The following is a 25,502-nucleotide window of genomic DNA, read 5'->3' on the forward strand; positions in this document are numbered from 1 at the left end:
CTTATTTCCATTTAAACCATGTAATTTTATGTTTCTTTTGAAGATTTTATGCTCTTTCTTGTATCCTTTGTGTGTGTGTGTGTGTGTGTGTGTGTGTGTGTGTGTGTGTGTGTGTGTGTGTGTGTGTGTGTGTCTGTACTGCTAGTCATCAATGCTCCTTCTGGCAAAGATGAATAATACATGAATTATCCACAGACAAACAATTTTGATGTCTTTTTTTTTTTTTTTGCAGTCATCAGGCCTGAACTCTGGGCCTGGGTGCTGTCCCTCAGCTCTTCAGCTCAAGGCTAGCACTCTACCACTTGAGCCACAGCGCTGCTTCCAGCTTTTTCTGCTAATGTGGTGCTGAGGAATTGAAGCTAGGACCTCATGCATGCAAGGCAAGCACTCTACCATTGAGCCACCTTCCCAGCCCCAATTTTGATGTCTTTTAATGCAAGATACTATATACATTGAATTATCAAATGGTATTCTATCTATAGACTTAAGAACACAGAAGAGATAATATAAAAGAAACTACTTACCTTCCCAATGTTATGCTATCAGGATACCAATCAATAAATCTGAATTACAAATACACTTGAGAAAATTTAGCTAGTTCTATACATGTTCCATTCTACCCTATGAGAATTGTGTAGGTCTGCTTTTAATTCTTTCCATGTCTATAATAATATTTTTTAAAAAACCTATTGGAGAGTTGTACATTTCAGTGTGTGATATTTACCTGAAGGAACTGATTCCAATAAAACATTATAATTTTTTGATAAACAATCTGTGAATCAGCTGAGTTCATGCCTTGGTCAGTGTGATTTACATAACTAACATCTCAGAAGCAAATTCAGTATAGAGTTTGGCTGTTTTATAAATTTGCCAACATTTTCTGTATGTATAGAAGTAGAATGAGGAGTATGTCCCTTCTACGGGTCTGTAATAAAAAGAGTGTAACACTAGCTGACATTGAGAATTCAACGAGTATTATTTCACTAGAGACAAAAAAAATTAAATCTACAGGATCATAGGCATGTCATACAAATCTCTCAATGTGCCAAACAGAAGGACTATCGAGTCTTAATTAGATACACAAATATTAAGAGATGATTAAGTCAATAAATAGAACTATGAGAATATTGTATACAGTATGTACACCATATTGTGTACAGCGAGAATACTGTGTATAGCGTGTATGCTAAGAATTTTTCTTAGAGATTATTAGCAAATTAAGAAGGGAATCGATTTTAAGATGATTTGAACATTCTCCCCCCTAATTCAGATTACATAATACAAATTTTTAGTTTGAAAGAAAAATTGGCTCCATCCATGTAGCATCAGGAAATTGGTCATTTGACAAAGAAATGATGTTTCTGTAATGAGAAAAAACAAGGAGGATTAATCACAGGTGAAGCAATCTCTTAATTGCATTTACTTATGAAAATTCTTTTTCTTTTTAGAGATTATGACTAAAGTGTTCCAAACTTTTGAGCAAGTTGAAAGCAACTTTGGTAAAAGTGGTTTTGTGAGTTATTTCAGAAGAACTGGTTTTAACACAATGAAGGTAAGATGAAATAGGAATCATGCAAAAGGATGTGTGAAATTCAAGAAAGATTCAGGAACTGTTCTGCAAAAAGCCTTCAGCTTTCAATATCATTGGGTTCATTGCATAGAAGTTTCACTCCTTAGCGTAACTGAATGGGTTTCTTTCATAGAAGCAAAAGGAAAGAAAGGCACCAGAGACTTCCATTTCAAGGACAGTAGAAGGAATATTATTTGATATGCAGAACAAAGTAATTTCAAATACTTTTTTTTAAGTCACAGCTTTCCGGGGTTCATTATTCCAGAAAACAGCCATAGTTATCATTATATTAATTGTCCATTGTTTCTCTAGGGCTTCGTGACTGCTAAGTACACAAAAAAACCAGAGCATATTTAAACAGATATGTCCTACCTAGCCTCTCACTGACATTTCCTTTACGTGAAATACATAGAGTGTTTGAGTTTTGGGGAGATTAGGTGGTATATAATAACAATGTTATTGGGAGGAAACTGGAAAAATAATGGGTGCGAATGCACAATGCATGCTGTTCACTTGATCTATGAGCCCTGTTTTAACACAATCTTTGTGAGAGTCAGGAGTCTGCCTCTTCAGCACCGGGAAGGAGGTAAGCTATCATTCAGAACCCAAGAAGAGAGCAGATCATAAGTCAGAAGGTGGAACTTTTAAAACTGGGAATGTAAATTCTTCACAGCACAGTGAAGATAGACGAAATGATAATTGCAGTGATCTCTTGGACATCCATTTCAAAATAACATGAAACATTGACACTGAACTAGATAACATACCACAACATCGATCCACATTAAAACAAAAGAAATACCTCCTTAAAAAAAAGCTCTGAAGAGTTTGGGAAAATATTTTAACCCACCTCCCACCAACCCTTAGTTATTGGATAAAGGGGGAAAAATGATGTGTGAAATTAGTTTGTAAAAAAAACAGATTTATTTTGCATGAGCTGTCTGGTTATAAACAAAAAAATTTTTTTTAATTTAATTTTATTTGTGAACATACTGTACAGAGGGGTTATAATTACATGGGCAGGATAATGCGTACATTTCTTACCAAGCATTGCAGCCTCCTCCTTTGTTTACCCCTCACATCCCTTCCCAGCCTCCCCCCTCCCCCCCCATCCCAATCCTTCTCCTTCCTCCCAGTCCCCCCCTGCACCGACGTTGTAAAGCTCTAAACAAAAATTTTTTAAGAATAAATTATGATATAGTTAATAACTAAAAAACCCAATACCAATAAGGGTATTAGACATTATTTTTCCAAAAGCATCCTTTGGACTAGCAGAGATCTTGTTTTGTCCACTGATATATTAATTCTGTCTTCTTAAGAGCACACACATGCACACACACACAAAACCCCTCATTATCTAGAATAATCATTCAGCAAATGCTTTTATAATGTATTGTATTCATAAACTGCTTTGTTAAATGCTAAATCCTTTGTACAACTAAAAATAATAATAAATAAAACAAATGAAGGGGATGGAATATAAAAATAAGGAATTACTTCCTATTTTTTGTATTTTATGAAATTTTTACTTTTATAAGAGTATTTTCTTACAGAATAGTTGAGCTACCATTGCCTTCTAATAGATTTGACATGGTGACAAAAGGGTATGTTTGGCCAATTATATTTAACAGCACACATTACACAGAGATATGAACTCTGGTGGTAAGACATCTATTACATTAGACTACCACAAAGCCAAATCAAAGAGGCTAACAGGATCAGAAAATCTCAAAAGCTTTAGCTGAAATCGTTTCACTCCTGTGCAGTTCCATTACATTTCTATAATTTCCCATTACAATGTCTTCTTTATTCTTATTTCTCCGGGATTTGATAGCTAGTCTTGCTTTATACCCCAGACTAGCCTAGAACTTAAAATCCTCCTACTTCCACCTCCCAAATGCTAGGAGTACAGACAAGTGTCACCGTGCCCAGTCCAGTCTTTGTGTTCATTTTTTGAAATTTTATAAAACCAAAGAAAACTTGAAAAATAAAAACAACCCAGTGTTGGGGAAACCCATTCATCCTTACCTAGACTTATCATCAGCATTTTACCATACTTGCTTATACAAATAATCCTTTCTGGATTCCTCTTATTTATTTATTTTTATTCTGAAAATGAAACGTAGGGTGTGGGAGCTTATTCATAGTAGTATCTGTCTACACACAAACACACACTATATAAAAAATCGTTTCAAAGTAATAATCAGACATCATGGTATTTCATCCTTAAATGTGCCACTGAATATATCCTAAGAACAAAATATTATTCAGCAAAATAGAAACACTATTATTGCCAGGCTCGCATGTCTCATGCCTCTAATCCTAGCTATTCAGGAGGCTGACAGCTGACAATTGTGGTTTGAAGCCAGCCCTGGCAGGAATGTCTGTTAGACTTTCATCTCCAATTAGCCACCAGAAAACCAGAAGTGTTGCTGTGGCTTCAGTGGTGAAGTACTCGCTTGGCTTTTAATTCACACCCCAGTCCTGCTTACTGGCTACTAGATTTGATTGCAAGACAGGGAGAGTTACAAGCTTCAGCTGTTCCTATAGGCAGGCAGTCCCCATTAACAATGGCAGAAAATTACATTTGTTGGCAAATCAGGCATTCTTGCTTGTTTTGCTTATGTTTTTCATGTTGGACATTAGAAGGCAGCCAGTGAATCCTTTTTGAAGGAAAAACCCCAGGACAGCATGCAGGGAGAAAAGCTCTACCCTCTCTCCATTTATCTCCAGGTCCATCAAGATCCAGCTCAAGACTTTGCCTTTAACTCAGCCACAGCTGAGTAAGAATTGTTTTTCTGACACATTTGTTCCTGCCCTGGCCAGGCAGACTGGCCCCCATCAGTTGTTGCTTCATTAAGACATCCTGTTACCAGTTGTGATCTGTTCTTGTTATGGTGTAGAAGCAACAGCCCGTCAAACTAGCCAATCCCAGAAGATTGTGAGTTCTAACCAATTGGAGTAAGGGGCAGTACTTCCTTAGGAATAAAACCTGGCCAGACTTCCTGCGCAGCCTCTTGTAGATTTGACTTTCTTGTGGTAGTTCGCTCTTTTGTCGAAGTAAACTTTGCCTTGCTGAAGTCCTTTCTAGTTGGTGTTCTTATTCCTATGGGACACCTCAATAACTCAAGACATTTCTGACTTTCTTAAACTTAGTATTTACTTTTGCAAAGTACTCTGTTCAGTGGATTAGTCTCTTTTCCAATTGGTTTTCCGGGGCAGCGTTTTATCTGTTTATTATTAAAGAGCAAGTAGTTTACCTGGTCAACACAAGGCCCAGGTGAAGCAAGAAGATCAGATTCCAAACTGCAGGATGGAGGTAAGTTGGAGGGACTCTGATCCATTACAATAATAATTTCCCTTAGGATTTTTGTTTTTGACTTTTGCTTGATTTAGAAATCTGTTGCTTATTTTTGCATACTTTGGTGTGGATTTCGTGAATTCTCTTCTGTTGTTGATTTCTAAGTTAATTTCAATCAAGTCAGGTAAAGTATTCTATGTGATTCCAGCCTTGTAAATTTCATTCTGACTTGTTTTGTTTTCTAGTGTGCAATTAAACCTGGAAATGGTTTCATCTGCAATGGGAAGTGTGGCGAGGCTCTACTGCTGTTGAACGGTAAGTCATATGTAAGTCTGCTAATGCAGATTTACAGCATCGAGAACATTTTCTACATCCTTATTCTGATCAGCTTTCTTGTTTAATCTGTGACCAAAAGCACGATATTACAAACTCTACTATTGTTGAATTATTTGTTTTCCTCATAATTCTATCAGTTTCTGCTGCTTGTAATTTTGATTCACTGTTCTAAGTTTATATGATTGTGATATCTTCTCGATGAATTGGTGGTATCGATAGGACACAGATTTTCTCTCCAAAAACCCGTTTGCTCAGCCCTCCTGTCTTTGCTTACTGCATGCCTGGTGGATGTTTCTCTCCGTGTGTGTGTGTGTGTGTGTGTGTGTGTGTGTGTGCGCGTGTGTGTGTGTTTGTGTGTTTTTGTGCACACGCGCACACACATCCATGCACTTGCGTGCAGTTCTGGGACTTGAATTGGGCCTAGATGCTGGCCCTGAGCATTTTGTTTGCTTGCTTGATTTTGCTCAAGGCTAGCACCCTACCACTTGAGTTAAAGCTCCACTCTTCATCTTGTTGGTGGTCAACTGGAGATTAGAGTCTCATGAACTTTCCTGCCAGGGTTGATTTCAAACCATGGTCCTCCCGTTGAGACTGGAATACAGGCGTAAGCCACTGGTGCCTGGCTCCTTTTAGTGGATTTCTGTCTTTGAATACATACTGTACCACTCAGACAACATAAGGCTGAAACACATTTTAACATTAGCTCTTCCTCTCTCTGACTTTGGGATGTTCATTTGTACTGCATATAGTTATTGATAATATGGGTTGACATATGCCATTTTGCTATTTTCTAGAGGTCTTATATCTTTCTGCTCCCCAATTTCTGTGTTTTAAGAACATTAAAGAATCATTATCAGCTGGGCACTGGTGGCTCACACCTGTAATCCTAGCTATTGAGGAGGCTAAGCTCTGAGGATCACGGTTCAAAGCCAGCCTGGGCAGAAAGTCCGTGAGACTCTTATCTCCAGTTAACCACTAGAAATCTGGAAGTGGTGCTGTGGCTCAAGTGATAGAGCGCTAGCCTTGAGCTGAAGAGCTGGGGGATAGCACGCAGGCCCAGAGTTCAAGACCCATGACTGACAAAAAGAAATCATTATCTAATATACCTTAAAAATGTTCATTTTTTCCTTAAATGATTCTATAATAGCCTCTTAACTACAACAGTCTTACTTGGATTATTACTCACTTGAGTTCAACAGAATAGCAATTTTTTGTGGTAATGCTATCCCTTTATTCCTGCTTTGTGCTGTTATCATATAAACTATACCTTCATATGTTATGAAGCTTTCAGTACAAGTTTATAATTGGTTTTATGCAATTTCTTTTCAAATAAGGCAAAAGAGTAACACACAAATATATACTATGTAGTCAACTTCATTATTACTCTCTTCATGTGAGTTGAAGTTGCTGCTGAGTGTCTTTCAATTTCATATTGAAAATTTCCTATAATTTCTTATAAAGCAAGTCTGCTAGCGATGAATTGTTTGCTTTAATTTATTAGGAAATGTTTTATTGTTGCTTCCCTTTTGAAGGAGAATTTAACTGTATGAAGAATTTCTGGCTCACAATCTTTTTCATTAATCAGTTTAAAAATCCTTGTACTGTTTTCTAGCTTCTGTAATTTCTTTTTAAAAAAATTTCTTTATTGAGATTAAGTGATTACAAAGTGATACTTAGCTAAAGTCACAAACACATTTTAACCTTCACAAGATGAATTGTCATTATCATGGTCTATAAAGCGTGTGAGCTCTGAAAACTTTGACAATACAGCTATTTGGCTTCTACAATTTCTCACAAGAAATCAATTGTTGATTTTATTAAAACTCCCTTGTAGGTAGCAAGCTTTTCTTTGTTCTATATATTTAAGGTGTCAATCTGAATGTATGTCAGTTGTCAGTGTTTTATTTTTCTTTGACTTTATTCCTTTTAGAGTTGATTTTACAAATGTGAAAATTAACATCTTATCAATTTGGGAAACTTCAGGCCATTATTGTCTCAAAATTTTTCCCCTAATTTCTGTCTATTCCCCTCTATTATGTATGTGTTGGCACCCAATTGTGTGGTGCAGGCATCTGATGTGTTTTCCTTTCTTTTTCCCTTTTCTTTTCAGATTGGATAATTTACTGATTTGCTTTTTTACCTTTTCTGATTCATCCCTGTCATCTCAAATCTGTTGTTGAGTCTTTCTAATGATTGTAATTTCTTTAGAATTATTGTATGCCTTTGTTAACAACTTCTGCTTAGTGATTCATCACTGTCATACTTTATACTTGATTTCCTTTAGCTTGAGCATCTTGATAATAACTGACTTAAATTTTTCTGTAGTATGAGCATATTGAAGTCTCCATCTGACATACTTTCATACTTTACTGCTTACATGTTTCATACTTTTTGAAAACTATAAGTTGGCATAACATATTTTCCCTGCCAAATTTATGTTATTGCTATCTGAACATTATTGTTTTAGTCTTTTTTTTTTTTGCTTGATGATTTTATAGAGTCAAATTCTATACATGGTGGGTTTTTTTTTTTTTTTGCTATACATGGCCACTCAGTTCTCTGTTGGCTTTTAAAGAAATGTACTGTCTTTATTCTTTCTTTTCCTATTTATTTATTTTATTTACTATTATTATTAATTTATTTTTGCTACTCCTGGGGCTTGAATTCTGAGGCCTGGATACTGTCCCTGAGCTTTTTTGCTCAAGTCTAGCGCTCCGCCACTTTGAGCCACAGTGCCACTTCCAGTTTTCTGGTGATTAATTGGAGATAAGAGTCTCACAGACTTTCCTGCCTGGGTTGGCTTTGAACTAGAATCTTCAGATCTCTGTCTCCTGAGCAGCTAGGATTACAGACATGAGCCAACAGTGCCGGTCTATTGTCTCTATTTTTAAGCTTTGGTTCTTAGAGGAGAGTTCTGATGAGTCTAGTTTAATGGCCAATGATTGGTCAGATCTCTCTACTTATGTTTTTGATACACCGTCCACTCATTAAGGTCATGTGCTCACAAAACAACCATAGCTTTTCATTCCCTTGCTTGATTATGGCCTCTAAGTAAGTAAGAGTGACTAATAGCTTTTCCTTTCTCAAGTCTTTGTTAGCTATGCACAAAGCCTTAGAGATACTCCATCTTTTAGATTCTCAGAAACACTTAGGCAATTTCAGAGTTCTCCAGTTTTCCCTGTAGTCCTCTGCTGAGCTGTGCTCTGAATTAGATCATACAGCCCACACAGCCTGACCTGCTTCATTTCCTATAAATCTGCCAAAAGTTTGAATGTGCTCTAGGGACAATGCTTTCAGAGCGCCAAAGGCATCCAGTTGTCAAATCCTTTTGCCTTTGGATACTGGCCATCTGAGCTGGACAGCAAAGGGGGTTGGAGATAGCTTGAACACATGGTACTGTCTCATTGGGGTTCGTTAGTTCTCTTGGGTAGATAAGTCTCGGTTTATTATGTGGCTTTATTTACCTGCATTTGGAAGGTCTCTGCTTGTTGTTTTATTATTCCAAATTTCCTATGATAGCAAAATCACAACTGATTGTGAACCACTTTGATGCATTACTTAATCCTTACCTCCATTTGGCTGGAAAATATGAATATCTCCATTTCACAGTGGCTTAGAGAGCTACCTTACCACAATCACACAGCTAGTTAAGTGGAAAAGGTCAAATTGAAGTCCGAATTTCTTTGACTTTGTCAGTCTAACTTATAGTCTGTAAATCAAGAGGAAGGCCTTTGTTTCTTTTCTAAATAATGATATACTTTAGGTCTGTCAAAATTCCAGGACATAGCCAGTAGCTCATACCTGTAGTCCTAACTATGTAGGAGGCTGAGATCCATAGATAGTAGTTCAAAGCCACCCCAGGCAGGAAAGTCTTTGAGATTCTTTATCTCCAATTAACCAGAAAAATGCTGGAAATGAAGCTGTGGCTCAAGTGGAAGAGCACTAGCCTTGAGCAAAACGTTCAGGGGACAGTGCCTAGGCCCTGAGTTTAAGTAGCTGCTAGGGCCAAGCATGCACATACATGTGCACATGCGCGAGTGTGCACACACAAATACAGGACCCTATGTTTTTTTGTTTTAGAATTTTGCCAATAACTTTTGAACAAGAACATCACTTCTTTGAATGAGGGCTTAATGTAGTATTTAATTGAGTAAACCAGTTTTGACTACTGGTTTGGCCTGGCCTCTTTTCCCAAAGCAAAGGCCTTGACTCAGCATGGCTTGCCATGGGATGTAGGCTGCTCGTCCTGTGAGAACTGGGTGACCTGCTCTCCTCTTGCTTGAACAGTAACCTCAGAGAAGGCTGGCTTTGAGTAGTGTACTCTCTCCCACATCCATCCTGTTTGTCTTGTCAATAGAACTTAGGAGGTGGTGTAGAAAGGCCCCAGGCAGGCTTCCTCACATCCCGTTGCTGAGGCAACCATGCTCTTAGTCCCTGCTTTCCATGGCTGACAGAGCAGCAGGCCAGCACCCACGGAAACTCCACAAGCCCACTGTGTCTTACTATCTTGAGCCATCAGCAAAACTGCCTGAGTGGTCTTGGTAGGATTCCTAATGATTAAGATTGTCCTCAATTAACTGATGTGTCTTTGATATTTTTTAATATAAAATTATGGACACAAAACAATGTGTGCTTAAGCCAGGATTGGTAGAGGGTTTCTTGGAACTTTAGACCACCTATTGGAAACCTAACTTTGTAACTGGATATATCTTAAACAAGGAGTTTAGTTGTTCTTTCTAAGCCTTAGTTTTTCTCCCGAGGGAAATGGAATTAGTAACATTAATTACTTCAATGGATCATTCTAAAGCTTAAAAGACTTGGCCCAGGGAACACAGTTCAGAACTGATAGTGATTCAAATGTTAATTTTAGTTGTTTCAAACCCTTTTCTTCAGTTTTGTACCATTTTATGCCCATGTAAAGAAGTTCATCAGTCATGAGAAGGAATGTTGAGCTTCTAAGACCAGAAATAATAATGTGTAAGGAAGATAAATATCTGTCTGATTAATGGTTGTCTATACCTATGCATTCTCTAAGCTCATGGCTGTTGCCTCTTATTTTGTTTTATTTTTCTGGTGCCTGTCCTGAAGTTTGAACTCAAGGCCTGGCTGCTCTCCCTGAGCTTTTTAGCTTAAGGCTAGTATTCTACCACAGCTCCATTTCTGGCTCTGTGGCACTTAACTGGAGATAAGAGACTCAAAGACTTTCCTTCTCTGACTGGCTTCAAGCCTTGATCCTCACAGCTTAGCCTCCTGAGAAGCTAGGATTACAGGAGTGAGCCAGTAGTACCTCAGTAGCCACTGTCTCTTAATCAGCCAGGCTCAATGGCAGGGCTCCCAGTGAATAGCACAGTAGTGAACTGCTCAGAGCGCCTCAGGCCGTAATCCCTAATTTCCCTAGTTTTTTTCTCAGTAAACACACACACACACACACACACACTCACGCACACACAAGGTGGGTTTGTCATTTACTAGAAAGGTTTGTGTATGTGTTTAATGTCCCCTCGTTATGATGTACATTAATATTTTATTCAGTTAGATTAGGGAAGAGCTGTATTTCATGAATAATCTTTGGCAAACACAGCTGTGTTTGCCATCAGCACTGCACATTGTAATTGAAGTAAAAATGAAATAAGACTCCCATGCTTGAATCATAGGCATGCCAATTTCTTCCTTTGTACCTTTTAAACTGGTTAGCCTTGTCAATGGCAGAAGCAGCTTTATTTTGGTCAGTATGGATCAGTTATGAAGGTCAATAGATTCTATTGGGAGATCTTCACTGTATGTTTAGAAATTATGCACACACCATAAGCGCCGTTTCTTTAAAATGTTAATTGCCATTGTGATTTATAAAATTCCAAATCTGGCTGGGCGCTGGTGGCTCCCGCCTGTAATCCTAGCTACTCAGGAGACTGAGAGCTGAGAATTGCAGTTCAAAGCCAGCCCAGACAGGAAAGTCCGTGAGACTCTTATCTCCAATGTACCATCAGAAAACTGGAAGTGGCTCTGTGGCTTAAGTGGTAGAGCGCTTGCCTTGAGCTGAAGAGCTCAGGGACAGCACCCAGGTCCAGAGTTCAAACCTCACGACTGACTCCCCCCACAAAAAATAACTCAAAATCTGAAGGTGATCCCAATTGCAAAAGACATATAAAATATTTGATTCTATTTTAATGGATTCCTTGTGGACCTGTCACTCCATTGATAGTAAGCTACTCTGTGTTCATAAATAAAGGTGACCATCTACTGTACCCTTCGTGTAAACTCTGACAGGGTAGAGATAAATTCATCCAACTCCATGTCTAGAACAACATTAGGGTGAGTGAAGAAGCACCCAATGACTTTTTAAAATTAGGAATAATATCATAACTACCTCTGTTTCTTTTATTAAAAGTATATACTCAATAAATACTTGCTGAATAAAAAAGACAATGCCCAAATTAAAGGACATTGTAAAACTTTGAAAGACTACTCAAATAAATGGTCACAGACATTTATATCATCAGTGATTTACAATTGCTTCTGGGTTTCAGCAGCCCAAAGCTCATCTTATATCCACAAGGAAACCGAGTCTCACAGATGATTCCCCATAGTTTTGTAGATCTGGGAATGAGATTTCACTGAAGCCCAGTCTACAATGAATATTTTTAATGCTCATATCATGGTGGTGTAGGGTTAAAGTTTTAAGATCAATTAAAAAGTAATGAACATGCCTTGTATATCCCTCCCCCATGGTACAACCCCTGCTTTCACTATATATGATGTTGGTATATGTGGAGGGGAAGGGAAAAAACAAATTGTAAAAGCAGGGATACAGGAGGACCCATTGCAACAATGAGATATACAAGTCGTTATGTCGAAAAATGAACTTTACAACTTTGGTGGGGCAGGGGGGAGGATACGAAGGGACGGGAAGGGGAAACAAAGCAGAAGGCTACAATGCTTGATAAGAAATGTGCTCATTATCTTACCCACATAATTGTAACCCCTCTGTACAGTATTTTCACAATAAAAATATATTTTAAAAAGTAATGAACATGCATTTGAAACTATAGATACATTACCTTTTAACACCTTAGTATTTTCTAATCATACTCTTCATCAAAGAATCTGATCCTTCTCGGAAAACTAGCAGCTGGTCATCTATTTCCAATCATCAATGCTTTTGCCTTCTTAAATATTTCAGCAGCAGCCCAGGACTTCCTTCCTCCATAGTGTCCTCAGAAGGATGTAACATTATTGTTTTTGGAATAGATTCCCACATGTGTTCCTCTCGTCAAAATTCATGTCCCTAGGTAGGGAAGAGAATCACCAGTACAAGCCATTTGCTTCGGACCCTGTCAATTTGAGGCATTCACAATTACAGTAGCATTTGAAATAAGTCCACTCATTCTCATCCAAAAAGAACACATTTTTGTGGCAAGTTACAGATTCTGTCTCTAAATTTACTCTTGACCCGTTGCTGTAAATTACCCAAAACAATGAATCACTAGATTAAAAATGTCAATAGAATGTTGTTTGTTAATGAAAATATTCTCTTATAATCTGTATGTACACTTGCCTACTGATGGCTTGAAATGTAGCTAATGGAATCGAGGGACCAAATATGTCATTTTACTTATTAGTCTAGTGGAAGTTCAGTAACTACATGTGGGTAGTAGCTTCTTTATTGGGTAATGTATATCCCTACAATGGTGTGCTTACTGTTGGGGCAAAAATCTCAGAATTACTCTTGATGCCATAGTCAAAGGGGGATAGTGTTGAGCAGCATCACTTTTTGTTTTTAAACAAAGTCTTTTAGATGAGGTTGTCTTTCCTTTCTCAGAGGAAAACAGAATTAATCTTTGGCTTATCATGTAGTAAATGACTCAAGGATATAACAACTCAAGGATTCCCAGAAATGAATTCATCAAGAGAAAACAACGAAGGTTTGTTTTTGCCTTTTCTCAAAGGTTCCCTTTAAAGGGAACATTAGGCTTCCATGGTCAAAAATAGCACTTAAACTCACCTAGGACCTTCAGATCCAATAAGGAAGCTAAGAGGAGCTTATTGCTAAACTTCAGACCTGTCAAGTCAGGATCAGATAAAACATCACATTCCTCTCCTATAGAGAATAAAGTGTCCACAGAACACAGAGCCTGTTCCATTAGCCTACATGTGAAGTAGACAAGGTATTTCAAGCAGTAATCTGAGGGGAAGGTGGCAGGACAGCCAGAACAGTATAAGCAAGATTCTGTTTGTACCAAAGATGGAAGAGAAAACTAGTGTGTTCCTGTTTTGTGCTTTTATTTAGACCATGTCTCCAGAAAATATGCCTTCACACAGCTCATACTAGTCGTAATGAAAATAAGTGCCCATTCTGGAGGAAAATTTGGCAGTCATTATCCAGGAACCATTCAAAAATGCATTTAATTTGGCCATTCCATTTTTGGAATGATATCATAGAAACAATTGTACCTCCATGATATAGTGGTAGTTCACTGAGGCAGCAATTATTAGACAATTAATTATAATACACAAAACTGATCGTGGAATAGCTCTCAGTTAAAGGTGGTTTAATTGAGTTATGTTATTTCCATATGAGAGGAACTTATACAATCATAAAGAAAACATGCTGGGAGATGCTTATAAACTCATGAGAATTTTATATACTGTGCATTGTAGCTTTAAAATATTCAATAAATGTTTGAAATTTATTATGCTTAAATATTTTCAAACATAATTTTATAACAAAGAAAACATTCCCCTCCAAAAAAAAATCCTTGTGATTTTTTTTTATTATTCAAGTTTTGCTAACCTGTGAACTCTTTGCTATCTTAGATCAAATTATCCCACTGAAATCTGCACATGGGTAGAGGTAGTTATTAAGAAAATTGTTTTTGTGCCTCTAGGAATTTCTATTACAGATCTGGAAGGAGTTTAACCATGTAAGTTCTCACTAAAACTGGCCTTCATGTGGCTCATGAGATTTGACTCTGTCCCCACAGTCGCTCCCACCTGATTGCTCCACACTTCTCCTTGTTGAATATGAGTCTCTAATTGGACAGCTGGAGGATACTGCCCAATCAGAGTACCTATCCCACGTGCCCCATTCTGATTAGTGAAAATTTGAAATAGATATTCCAGAAAATACAAACTCGGGGCATTACAAACCCCAAGTTTCTTATCTCTGCAATTGCACTTTGGAGCACAAGGAATGTTGGACTTTCAGTGCTTTCTTACAGCACTAAAAGAAGAAAAAGGAAGAGAGAGAGAGAGAAAGGTAAAGCTATCTCTAACCCCTTAAAAAGGAAGAAAAGGAGGGGAAAGAGGGCAAAGAAAGAAGAGAAAAGAAAAGAAAAAAGGGAGAGGAAGGGAGTAAAGGGGAGAAAGGAGAGGAAGAGAGGGCAGGGGAGATGGGGAAAAAAAAGCATTTCAACCTTTCCTATAGATGTAAAGGTTATGGGAAGAATGAGAACTCTGGGTTCATCCTCATTTGTTTTGATTGCTCATCCTCAAAACCACAGCCAGCTTTCCAATTTGCTCCCTCCATCCTTGCTGGGTTCAAGTGGTAACGCGTGAAGAAACATTTGCAGAAATGAAATTCTATTGCCAGGAATGCGCCTGGGCAGAATGTTCTCATAACAAAGGACATGTCAAGCCTTTCTCATTTCTTTGTAGAAGCCAAGTCTCATGAAACAACAAACATACATATTCCCAAGAGTGGGAGAACATGCCTTTCCTAGCAATGTCACTTTGGACAGGAAATACACACAAGCCATGGGAATACCCAGAATGCTGTGTCTGGGGCAGAGATGCTAAAAGTGCAGCCAGTCTTGCGCTCTTAGCAGAGTGAGAGGATAATTTAGAGACTGTAGGTATTTTCTTAAGCAAATTCTACTAGGCAGCCTGCTTAAAAGAGGCAGGGGCGCTGTCTTTAGTTACTTATATTCAGGACCTGAAATACAGACCTCATAATTCTGCATAGCATATACCTCAGCAATCATTTGTTCAATGTCGGTTTTCCTTCTTTCGAAAGTTAAGCTTTATTTTTGCTTCAGGGTCATGGTTGGTGCACTTGATTCTATGCTTGGGATATTATTGACGTAGTAGATCTGTATTATGAATGCATACATGAATAAGTATTTGACCAAACCCGAGACAAGATAACTTCCCTAGCATGGGATAAAGGCTAGTACTAATAAGCTGTCCTTCCCATAGAAAAGTAGTGCAGGTTTGTTAATATTCTCCCTAAACTCGAAATAGTAACAGTTACCATTTACGCACAATCAACTCTGTATTTCAAGGCCTTTCAATACCTTGTGCCACGGAGTTGTAAAAACTTGACCATGTACCAATTCTGTTCTTTGTGAATTAAAAAAAGTGAAGACTATCTAAAAATATTACAGATCACAGCTGCAGAACACATAGGAGACACTTGATCATGACTTATTTAAAAAAACCAAACAGAATTTAATCAGCTAGTTTGACCTAAAGTCTATGTTTTTGGCACTCATTGTATCCCAAGCCTTTCCAAAAAGGAAATGTAGACAAATCCTAGTTGTAAGATGTATATAACTGTTTAATAGTAAGCTATGTTTTTGTTGTTGGTGGTGGTGGTAGTCCTGGGGCTTGAACTTGGGATGCTGTCTCTGAGCTTTTTTGCTCAAGGCTAGTGCTCTACCATGTTGAGCCACAGCTCTACTTCTGGTTTTCTGGTGGTTACTTGGAAATAAGAGTCTCACAGACTTTCCTACTGGGGCTGGCTTTGAACCACAATCTTTAGATCTCAGCCTCCTGAGTAGCTAGGATTACAAGCCAGAACCACGAGTGCCCCACCATACTAAGCTACTTCCTAAAGGGTATCTGCAGGATTAGTCAAGCTACTGCCTTGGGCACTCTGCACATAAGTAAAAGGGTTGCTTAGAAAGAGGAAGTGAGTTTCCACTAGGATGAAGTTCCTGGGTGTGAAACTCTAGCACTGAGTGTTTCCTCTCTCAGAGCAGAAGACAATGAGAAATCTTGCTAAGGATTTTTCCCCCCAGCACTTTTCCTTACAGGGACGGGAAACAGCAGCCTGGCAGGTCAGTGTGGGTGGCCACAGAAATCTCCAGAGACCAAACCAAAAAAATGAACTGGCTGCAGCCACAAACCTCTTTTTGTCATCTGAGAAAGAGAATGAAAAACTGTGGGAGAGCCATCCCCAGCTTGACCCATGGCGCAAGTGCCTAGAGCCTAAGGGACCAGTCCTTGACATCTAGACATCTATGGTGTGATTAGTTGTGTTTATCACTTTCTGGGCGTGGGTAGGCTTGCTCCCAGAGGACATGAGGAATTGGGATCCCAGGCGGGCTTCTGACCTTGGCAAAGCTTGGGTCTGCTTCTCTGGGAACTTGTTCGGAGAAAGATGACCTTTGCAGAGGTGGGTGTTTGGGGCTGAAAAACAGCCCTTACTAGTTGGGATTTCCTCTATTCTCTAAGAGCATTGAGAAGTACAGGGAATGCCGGATGCTTTCATGGTGGCGCTGTCTGGGCCAGCCTTGGTGATAGAGTTGACTCTTCTACACCAGTCTCATGCCAAAAGATGATGGGTAGGAAAAGAAATGAAGTGGTTACAGAGGTTTACTTGAAATCAAGATCAATGATACATTTCTGTGACAACCACTCAACTCAGTTACGCGCAGAAATGCTCCCCTCCCCACCATAGGCTGTAATCTTGATCAGAAGAAAGTCAGAAGTAGAGACAAGGCCTTCTAAAAAGCAAACTATGTTAGAGTGATTTAGAGAAGAGAAAGCTTGGTTATTGACATGCAGTGCAGAGATGAGCATGAAAAAAAAAATAAATCTAACAGTCTTTGCAAACCCAGGACAAGGACTAGAAGGAACCTTGATCTCAGACTTCTCGCTTCCACAAGTATGAGAAAATAAATGGCTATTGTTTCAGTCGCCTTGTCTGTGATACTTTTTTTTTTTTTTTTTAAATAGCAGCTCTAGCAAACTCATGCCAGGCTGAAGCTTCTGAGGCTATTTCATGAAAATTTGAGGCTGGACCAATTCCAGCCCCAGACTTTGCCTGCATAATTCAGTTGTGGAGTTTTGGTATACTGCAACCTGTGTACAAACAGAAGGCAAATCAGAGAGTAGATAGACTAGAAATACTGGGGATGGTTATTTGGGTTATTTGTGGGGGTGTTGACCGCATGCTGGCCCCTGTTCCAAGTGTGATACAAATATTATTTATTCTCACAACAACACTAGGAAGTTGGTGTCCTGTCTCCCTGTCACGTGTACAGAAATGGCGAGAGAGGCCAGTGTGCCCAAGGTCGTCCAGGTGGTGGCAGAGCCAGGGCTGAGCAAGGCTCAGAAGTGTTTGGTAATCATTCAGAAGCATAAGCCAAACGAGGAAGTCACTGGGCTGAAGCTTCAATCAGCTGTTCCATCTCGAATATTCTCTCTGTTTCTCACAGACTGCAGTGAAATATTCAGACGAATGGTCCTATTCATAATAAAACTCGCGCAGCAGTATGCCTTCTCTGTGATTCAGAAAAGAATCAGCCTTTTTATAAACAAGTTTAAAGCCCCAAGAGTGGTCATCTAAAGATGGCTTTCTTCATTTTCCCTTCTGTTCAAGATGTTTCATCCTTTCTGAAACCCCTCAGAAGGAAAAAAAGAAAAAGACCCTTCAGTTCATTCTTAGCATTTATTTTACACCATTGATTTCACAACTGGAATTGTGCCATGATATAAAACTGCAGTCATCCTTAACCACCGACTCTTGGGCCCAGCTGGTGCCTAATTTATATTGCAATCAGCTGTGTGGAAACACTTTTTTTTATATATCAAACTGAATAAACATATGAATCCAAGATCAGTAGAGATTGGAAACTGTTTGCAGTTCAAGCATGAGGGCTTCCCTACGATGAGGGACAAAAGCTAGGGCCTTTGTCTAAATAAGGTCTGAGTAAATTAATACAGACTTGTGAAATTGCGTTGTAAAAGATTTTCAGGTGCACCTGTGTTATAAAACACACAGGAAAAGGAGGTTTTTGAGAACGAATATTTGTTTTGATTAAAGGCATTTAATAAAGTTAATAAACTTGCCAAACATGTTAAAAATGAGCTCCAAGATGCCAAGGCTCTACGTTTCTTCATCCCTATTCATGTTACCAGGACAGTTAATTGTGCATTCCACATATCCTATACAATTCTTTGGGGACTTGGGCTGGCTTTTGAAGGCTATGTTTATACATTTTTTTTTACAGCCTTCTATTTATTGATCCAAAGTAGCTTGTTGCTGGCCTACTAGTGATCAGAACTGGAGAGAAGGCAACTTGTATTTCTCATTTCTGCTGTCCCAAAATGTTAGTGTCCAGGGAGATAGTCATTAGCAGTGACTCATTGAATGCAATGCTGATGAATGCTATGCAGGACAGCAAAATGGAGCTTGGAGCACAAAGCAGCTGGGTCTCACCGGCTCCCAGACCACAGTTCCTTTTTAGATGTGTGTGCAGAGGTGAAACGAAATGCTGACAACTAGGGATAAAAGTGAAAGAAGGATGGTCACATATCAGGCTTGAAATAGTGTCTGTCCTCACACTGCCTTGAGCTTTGAGTTCATGCTTTTGTAGAACCTTTGTGTTTTTGTAGCTGCCTAACAAAATGGAGCATTCTATCTCAACCATCTTAACAAACTGCTTGTTCTATATGATTCATAGGACTATTAAGTTCTCATTAAACCAAATGGAGAGATTAATCTAAAATTTTCTCTTGCTTTTTCTTCTTGAAACACAGCACCATCTTTAGAATCCATCAGGGCTCAGTTAGCAGAAAAAGCAGAGAAAAGATGGAGGGTCCAATGCTCTTGCTTGCATTCATGGCCACAGATCTGTTTCTACTCTGAGCTATCTTTTCTCTTCAGCCTCTAACTTGGGATATGGTTGGAGCTGTGAGTTAACTTAATGTCTTTGCAGACTGAATGGATATCCACACCCCATTGGAAACCAGCTCTTATCTATGCAGCTTCCTATGTAGAAAGTCCTTTCAATTATGAACGCTTCAAGTAAGTGTAAGTGAAGTCAGGACAGGAAGGAGTAAGGGAAGGAGAAAGAGAAATCTAGATGTTGAATATCATTAAAAACTATCATGAGCGAAAGCATTTCTTAACTAATTGACTTTGTTCTGTCAAGCTAAGTTTGAGTCAGATAATCATAGCTACTGCATAATAATGGAAATTTTTTATTGTGCTGTGACATGCCTAAAATCAAATTTCATTAGAACTCATTATTGATATGCAACCAAAGTACAAGGTGCAGCTTATGTAATCAGCCAATAATTTTCTGTTCTTGCAGTATTTTGGAGCATAGGTTTATTTGATAAATAAACATACCTGAATCTTACGAATTGGAAAATTAAGCAAACAAAAGAGAATAAAAGTTAAAGATACTATTTTCATCTGATGGCTTGTAATGTGAGGAGCAGCTAAGAGAAGACAGTATGACTTCTGAAGTTTTCTAAATCTAGATGTTTTTGTATCTTATCTAAATTGTTACATGATCTTCAACAGGGACTGATAAGTGATTCACACTCGGGTGTTACAATTTTAATTGAATAAAATGTCCTTCATAGGTTCGAATGGGTGAAGTATGGGTCCCAGCTATTGGCATCACTTTGGGATGGCCTGGAAACTTTAGGAAGTGGGGTCTAGCTGGAGGAAGGAGTGCACAAGGGGTGTGACTTTGAAAGTTACACCTACTCCCTGTCTGCTACTTCTTTCTCTCCTTCCTGTCTGCAGTGAGGTGAAGAAGTTCCACCACCATGCCCCAGCCACCATGATTGTTTTTCTAACTATGGGACCACGCAACCTTTGGAAACCATGAGCTAAACACACCTGCCTTTTAATCGTGTCATATAATCTCAGTGACAGAACTCTAGTACACAGGGAAAGTGAAAAAAAAATCTATCTAGACTTCAGTTTCCTGGCAGACTGGAGAATGTGCTTTTTACATTGATTAGCCTCGAACTCGATATTAAATTAAAAAAATTAAAAACATAGGCCAAAGGAAAAAAAATCAATGAAAAGAGCACTGAGAACAAAAATGAGCAGAATGCAACCAAAATTGTTCTAATTGTCATTTTGACAAATGAGCTACAGAGAAATTAAAATAAACTATGAAATTGCAGACTTTGCAGGTTTTCCAACCAACAACATTGATCAAAATGCCAGGCATTAGAAATGACTGTTGTATCTACTGTTCTGGTCCAAGGGAAGGCAGTGAAGGGAAAGTGATAAGCCTTAGAAATAAGAAATTTGGAGAACTTAGGATTTATGATAAAATTAATAAATGAAATAAAGTACATCCCAGACTCAAGAATGAAAGGATTTAAATGCTAGCTTGTGTATTAACCAATGTGAGATGAAAAAAAAAGACATAATTATGAGTATGTCCTTCACCCAAGTGCACCAAGGGCAAACAGATCAGTATGTGAAAAATCCTTCATGGTCCTTCGGAAAAAGGTATTAAAGTAAGTTCACAAGAGAAGTCCTTGGAAAAGACAAGTGCTCACATCACATCACATTTGGTTAATACTTGAGTGGGATCCTTTGGGTTACCCTTCAGGAGAGGGGAAAAGTTTACGGATAACAGAATTAAGGAAAGGAAAACCAGTTCTGCATCTGAGTTTCTCATTAAAGTCCTTGCAAGGCTTGCAAAGGTTTTCCAAGTTATACGGGTATTTAGGGCCACTCATGCCAGGGGATTAATTCTCTTTGTAATAACCCTTTCTCTCGTCCGAGCATCCGGTAGCCATTTTGACCTGTATTTATTGTCATCATTTGGCCCCCATTGGGCCTTTTCCCTCCTGTCTTGCAAGCTCAGAATCTTGACATGAAAGCTGAAAGATAATTCAGTAAATAAAGGTCATGCCTTGGGTATGAATTTCTTAGCAACTAATGCATCTCTGCTGCCACCAAACACATCGAGGGTTGAAAATAGATGCTACCCTGGCCTTGCTATTGGAGATAATTGAGAACATGAACCGTGAAGAAAGAAAAGCAAATTATGAACACCATGGGGGAGGGAACTGCATTTCATCTTCAGTCACTTTAAGTGTTGCTACTATTTTGGAAAAGAATTGGTTGCTAAGAATCAAGGATCATCAAAATGTTCAAATCCATTGATCTAGTCACCTCGCTATTCTAACGAAGTAGTTCACAAAGAAAGAGACAGAAAATAAATGTCTGTTATAATGTTTTGGCGTGATAAAGGGATTAGAAATAAGTTAGATGTCCAGAAATAATGGTGTACATATGGCCTTTCAATAAAAGGAATTCAGCACAGTGATTTATATTTATCATTGTAAAGGTTGTGTGGCTGCAGAAAGGCAGTATGTAGTAGAAACAATATATAAAAACATGTACAAGAGAATTGTGAGTATGTGTGCGAATACATGCAGAAGGAAAATGGAAATGTTCATTTACATATACACACACCTAAATGTTGGCTTTCCAGACCCTTTTCTGTTGTTTGAGGAAAAGGGGAAAAACATAATTCATAGTTCCTTTGACATCTGTATTTAGTGGAAAGAAATAACAGGACTATGGAAACAATGGCAAGTGTGATACAATGATTTTAATAGAGGATCTGAGAGGAGATAGCTTTGGATTGAAGGTTTGAGGAAGACCTCTGAGGAGATGGACTGTAAGGAGAGATCCAATACACTGAATTTGGATCTGGCTCTACAAGTTGCTTTTGGCAAAAAGGGTTTTTTTACAACTCCTCCCTCTTCTCATCCTCCCTAGCTTCCCAGTAGAGTCCAATCTTACCAACCTCCAAGAGGAGACTTCCTCAAATGGAGTCATCCATGTGTTGGGGGGTGGTTAAAATTTTCTTCTTTCTGAACAGAGAATGATTGGAGTGTCTGCTTGTTGACTGTGAATCCTATCATCCAATGTGGTTTTCTTTGGATCCATTATCTGGTCAGTCAGCCTGTGGAGGTCTGTTCAGTGAGAGCTGCTGACCTGAAGGGGAAACCTTGAAACTGTTTGATCCAGTTTTTAATGCCTCTCTTATTCTTGCACTTGGAATTCCTTCCATCCCTGCACCATTCTCTGGATGCTTCTTTCTTGAATCCAGTTCTAAGGAATCCCTTAGGAAAGATTCCGAGCCTGAAGTGAGCTGCTTGCTGCACTTGTTTGAGGCGAAATGATGAGATGGGGAGATGTTTCCTCGGCTAACCACCACCCTCACCCCAGAAATCAAGCCAGTTTCATGCTGATTGTTCAATAGGTCTTTCTCACATTTTACCTGGCTCCTTTACCCTCCCCTGACATAACTCAAAAGCTATCTGGTCATGAAACTATTCTAACAGCTGCAATCCAGCGGTGAGATGGCTTTGAATGAGACTCCTGACCTCAGTGTATATATAGCAGGGGCTTATCTCATGTCAAGTTCAGGGATATTTATCTCTGTCTTCATGACTATGATGGAGCCTGCAAAGGAAGCTGATGAAATCACAGCTTTCTGTCCATGTCCTGGCTTAGGGGTACTCACAGGGCTGTGAGAGGAGTGGGTAATGAATGTGTGGTATTGCTGAATAGAGGGCTGACCCCACAATGCCTTGAGTCTCATGCTACGTTTCAGATCACTGATATTTGGTTGGAGAAAAAAATAATTATGATAAACAGGAAGTGTTAAACTAAGGCTACCTTCTGACCCTTCGCAGTTACACACAGGATCTTTGTGGCCAAACCCCTGTGTGTCTCAGCTACAAGTAGAGACTGTTCCCAATTCTCACAAAGCCTTGGGGAATATGAGTATGTGGCTAGGGACTGTGATGGAGAGGGAACAATGGGGGTGTCACAATCTTGGGTGGCCTGTGAGTCTGGAGGAGAAATGTGGCACTGAGCTGAGAAGAATCTTTGGGTGGGTTTGAAGTATAGGAATTCCCTGCAGGGAAATTGCTGACCCTCCATCTCCTCTCCGTAGAATGTAATATGTGAATGACATTCTAATCAACCTGCTCTATCAAAAACCTGAAGACCAGTCACTTCCCCTCCCATCTAAAACCAAGCCTCAGTCTCTAATCCTACTTGATCTTCAGCAAAACAGTAATAATTCCAGGGATCATCTGTATCTTGTTGGACTTAATGTTATTTTGAAAAAAAAAAAAAAAAAGAACCAACTGTGATTTTTTTTTTAAGTGGAGAAACCCATGAACATTTAATGCTTGAATGCAGATGGAAGCTATTTTAGGGTGAGGTTAGGAAATGGGCCCTCCTGCCATACTGAATTGTACAAAAGATTCTGTCTGTAAACACAATATGAATTAAAGACAAGGTCTATTTAAAATACCTGAAGGTATTTTGGGGGGAAATGTCTGTGTGTGCACACACAGCAGCTGGTTCTAAAGGCAGATTCGAACTTGAGCTTGCCTAAGAATATCCTCTGTGGGGAATTTTACTAATGTCCTTGTTTCCCTCCCCCACTTTCCTTTGCCTTCATTTCTGCTGCTCACCTCGCCTCGCACCTGCTTGGTATTCCAGCTTTGTCTCTTCTTATCAGGATGCTGATGCTGTGCTCACTGCAGTATCAGGCTCTGACTTTCAAAGAACCATAGGAAATTGCTCTGAGGATGTGTATGTTACGTCGCATCATTCACAAATTTCTCCTTGGGCATCGATAGATCTTTTATTTTACTGTAAATATGTCCTGTACATCCATGAGTCATTTCCAATCCCTTGGTAGGCTGTGGGCTTAAAAATTGTTTGGCAAGAACCCAATGTAATGCATATACAGTCATGTGGTGTACCGTCTGTCACAAACATGGGGCTACTATTAAAGCTTTGATTCTGATTGATTCATTGGTCTTTAAAAGACTCGGCATTAGAACAGAAGCTTCAAATGCAGCCTGCCTGCTTTCTTTCCTACAGCTTGTTTTTATAGTAAAATTCAGGCAGACAGGTACACTGCTTTTGTAGTACTCGAGTAAAGAAGTTATTACAGGGCTATGTTTGTTCATATTGTATAAACCTCAGCCGAGTATTAGATCACTGAGGCTGTTCAATTTATAATACTATCTCAGCAAGATGGAACTCAAAATTCCTTTTCAAAAATGTCTCCCATATTCTTATCTGCTCCTAAAATCTTTTACACTGAGTACTTGTGACATTTCCCAAATGTGCCCTACTGGGAAGACATGATGATGGTATCTATAGCTTCTCAACCTGTCCCTTTCCCTAGGTCCATACTAATAACACTCACACAAAGAGAACTTTGTGCTTCTCCATACATCCAGATTAGTGAATAAGAAACTGATCAAGTGTTACATTAGGTTTTCTAAAATGAAGGTTCATGATTTGTTGAATGGACACCTCTGTGTACAACTACTTAAAGATAAATAAGTCTACATACACTACCATTCATAAATTAATTAAAAATGAAAAGAATTTTCACAAGGCTGGTCACTTCCTTTTGAAATATTTTCAATATGGGGAAAGTTCCTCTTCAAACCCAGTCCTGGTACGATGAGGAATCCAACCCAGGGGGAAAGGCCCTGTGACACCAAGCTGAGAGAGACAGCAGCATTGCCAGCCAAACTGACATTCTGAATAAGCCTCCAGAGAACGAATGCCCAAAGTCAAAATACATGGAGCAGGAGGTTCATGCAGCTGATTCCAGGCAACTCCAAGAACCCCGAGAGAGATTGAAATTGGTTTTCTTTTATATTACTCAGTTGGATATTGAATGGCATTGTAAATAAGATGCACTGAGCCTACCAAGAGGCCATGTCCAATGGACAGGTGTCTCTTGTAAGGGTAAAGAAGGCTTTCACCACCAGCTCTGAGAATTGCTTCTCTAAGACAAGGTTAATAATATCTACTTCACAGGCTTTTGTGTTGATCAATTGAAAAGGTCTAGCTACTTTCTCTTCTGCAAGGCCCTAATTGTACTTTCTAATTTGGTTTGATATCCAGGGAGTTTGCTGTACATTTTTCCTTCAACACTTTTTTTTTTGTTGGTCTTGTACATTCCAGAAACTTGGCATGTGTAAATGATGAAAATGCTGATGTAGGCTTGGAAACAATATGATATTTATCTCATTTCCTCCCCCTGGAGGACTTTTTGACAGTATATAAATGGATATGTTGCCTCCTATGATAAATTAGAGCACCAAAACAAACTGAACCCTCTCAGGGCCAAAAGTTTCCTGAAGTGAATATGATTATACTCGGTGGGAGGGTGGTGGATCACTGGCTCCTCTGAGACTTTAGATATACAAACAGGAGACTGGCCTTTGCAGCCAACCAAGGCTAAAGTGTTCCAA

At 38.9% G+C, this 25,502-nt stretch overlaps 1 long non-coding RNA gene across 2 annotated transcripts in view; it reads left to right on the forward strand.

Moving 5' to 3' along the window:
• Positions 1-4,605: 4,605 nt before the first annotated feature.
• LOC138821318 (uncharacterized) overlaps positions 4,606-25,502 on the forward strand; it is a 136,728-nt gene continuing 115,831 nt past the window's right edge. For both annotated transcript variants that reach the window (XR_011370128.1, XR_011370129.1), the window contains exons 1-2: positions 4,606-4,889; positions 5,117-5,186. This is a non-coding gene — a long non-coding RNA (uncharacterized lncRNA). The remainder of the gene's footprint in view (positions 4,890-5,116; positions 5,187-25,502) is intronic.

This window comes from Dipodomys merriami, unplaced genomic scaffold, assembly GCF_024711535.1.
Source record: "Dipodomys merriami isolate MVZ:Mamm:240054 unplaced genomic scaffold, mDipMer1.0.p SCAF_91, whole genome shotgun sequence".
Lineage (NCBI taxonomy): Eukaryota > Metazoa > Chordata > Mammalia > Rodentia > Heteromyidae > Dipodomys > Dipodomys merriami.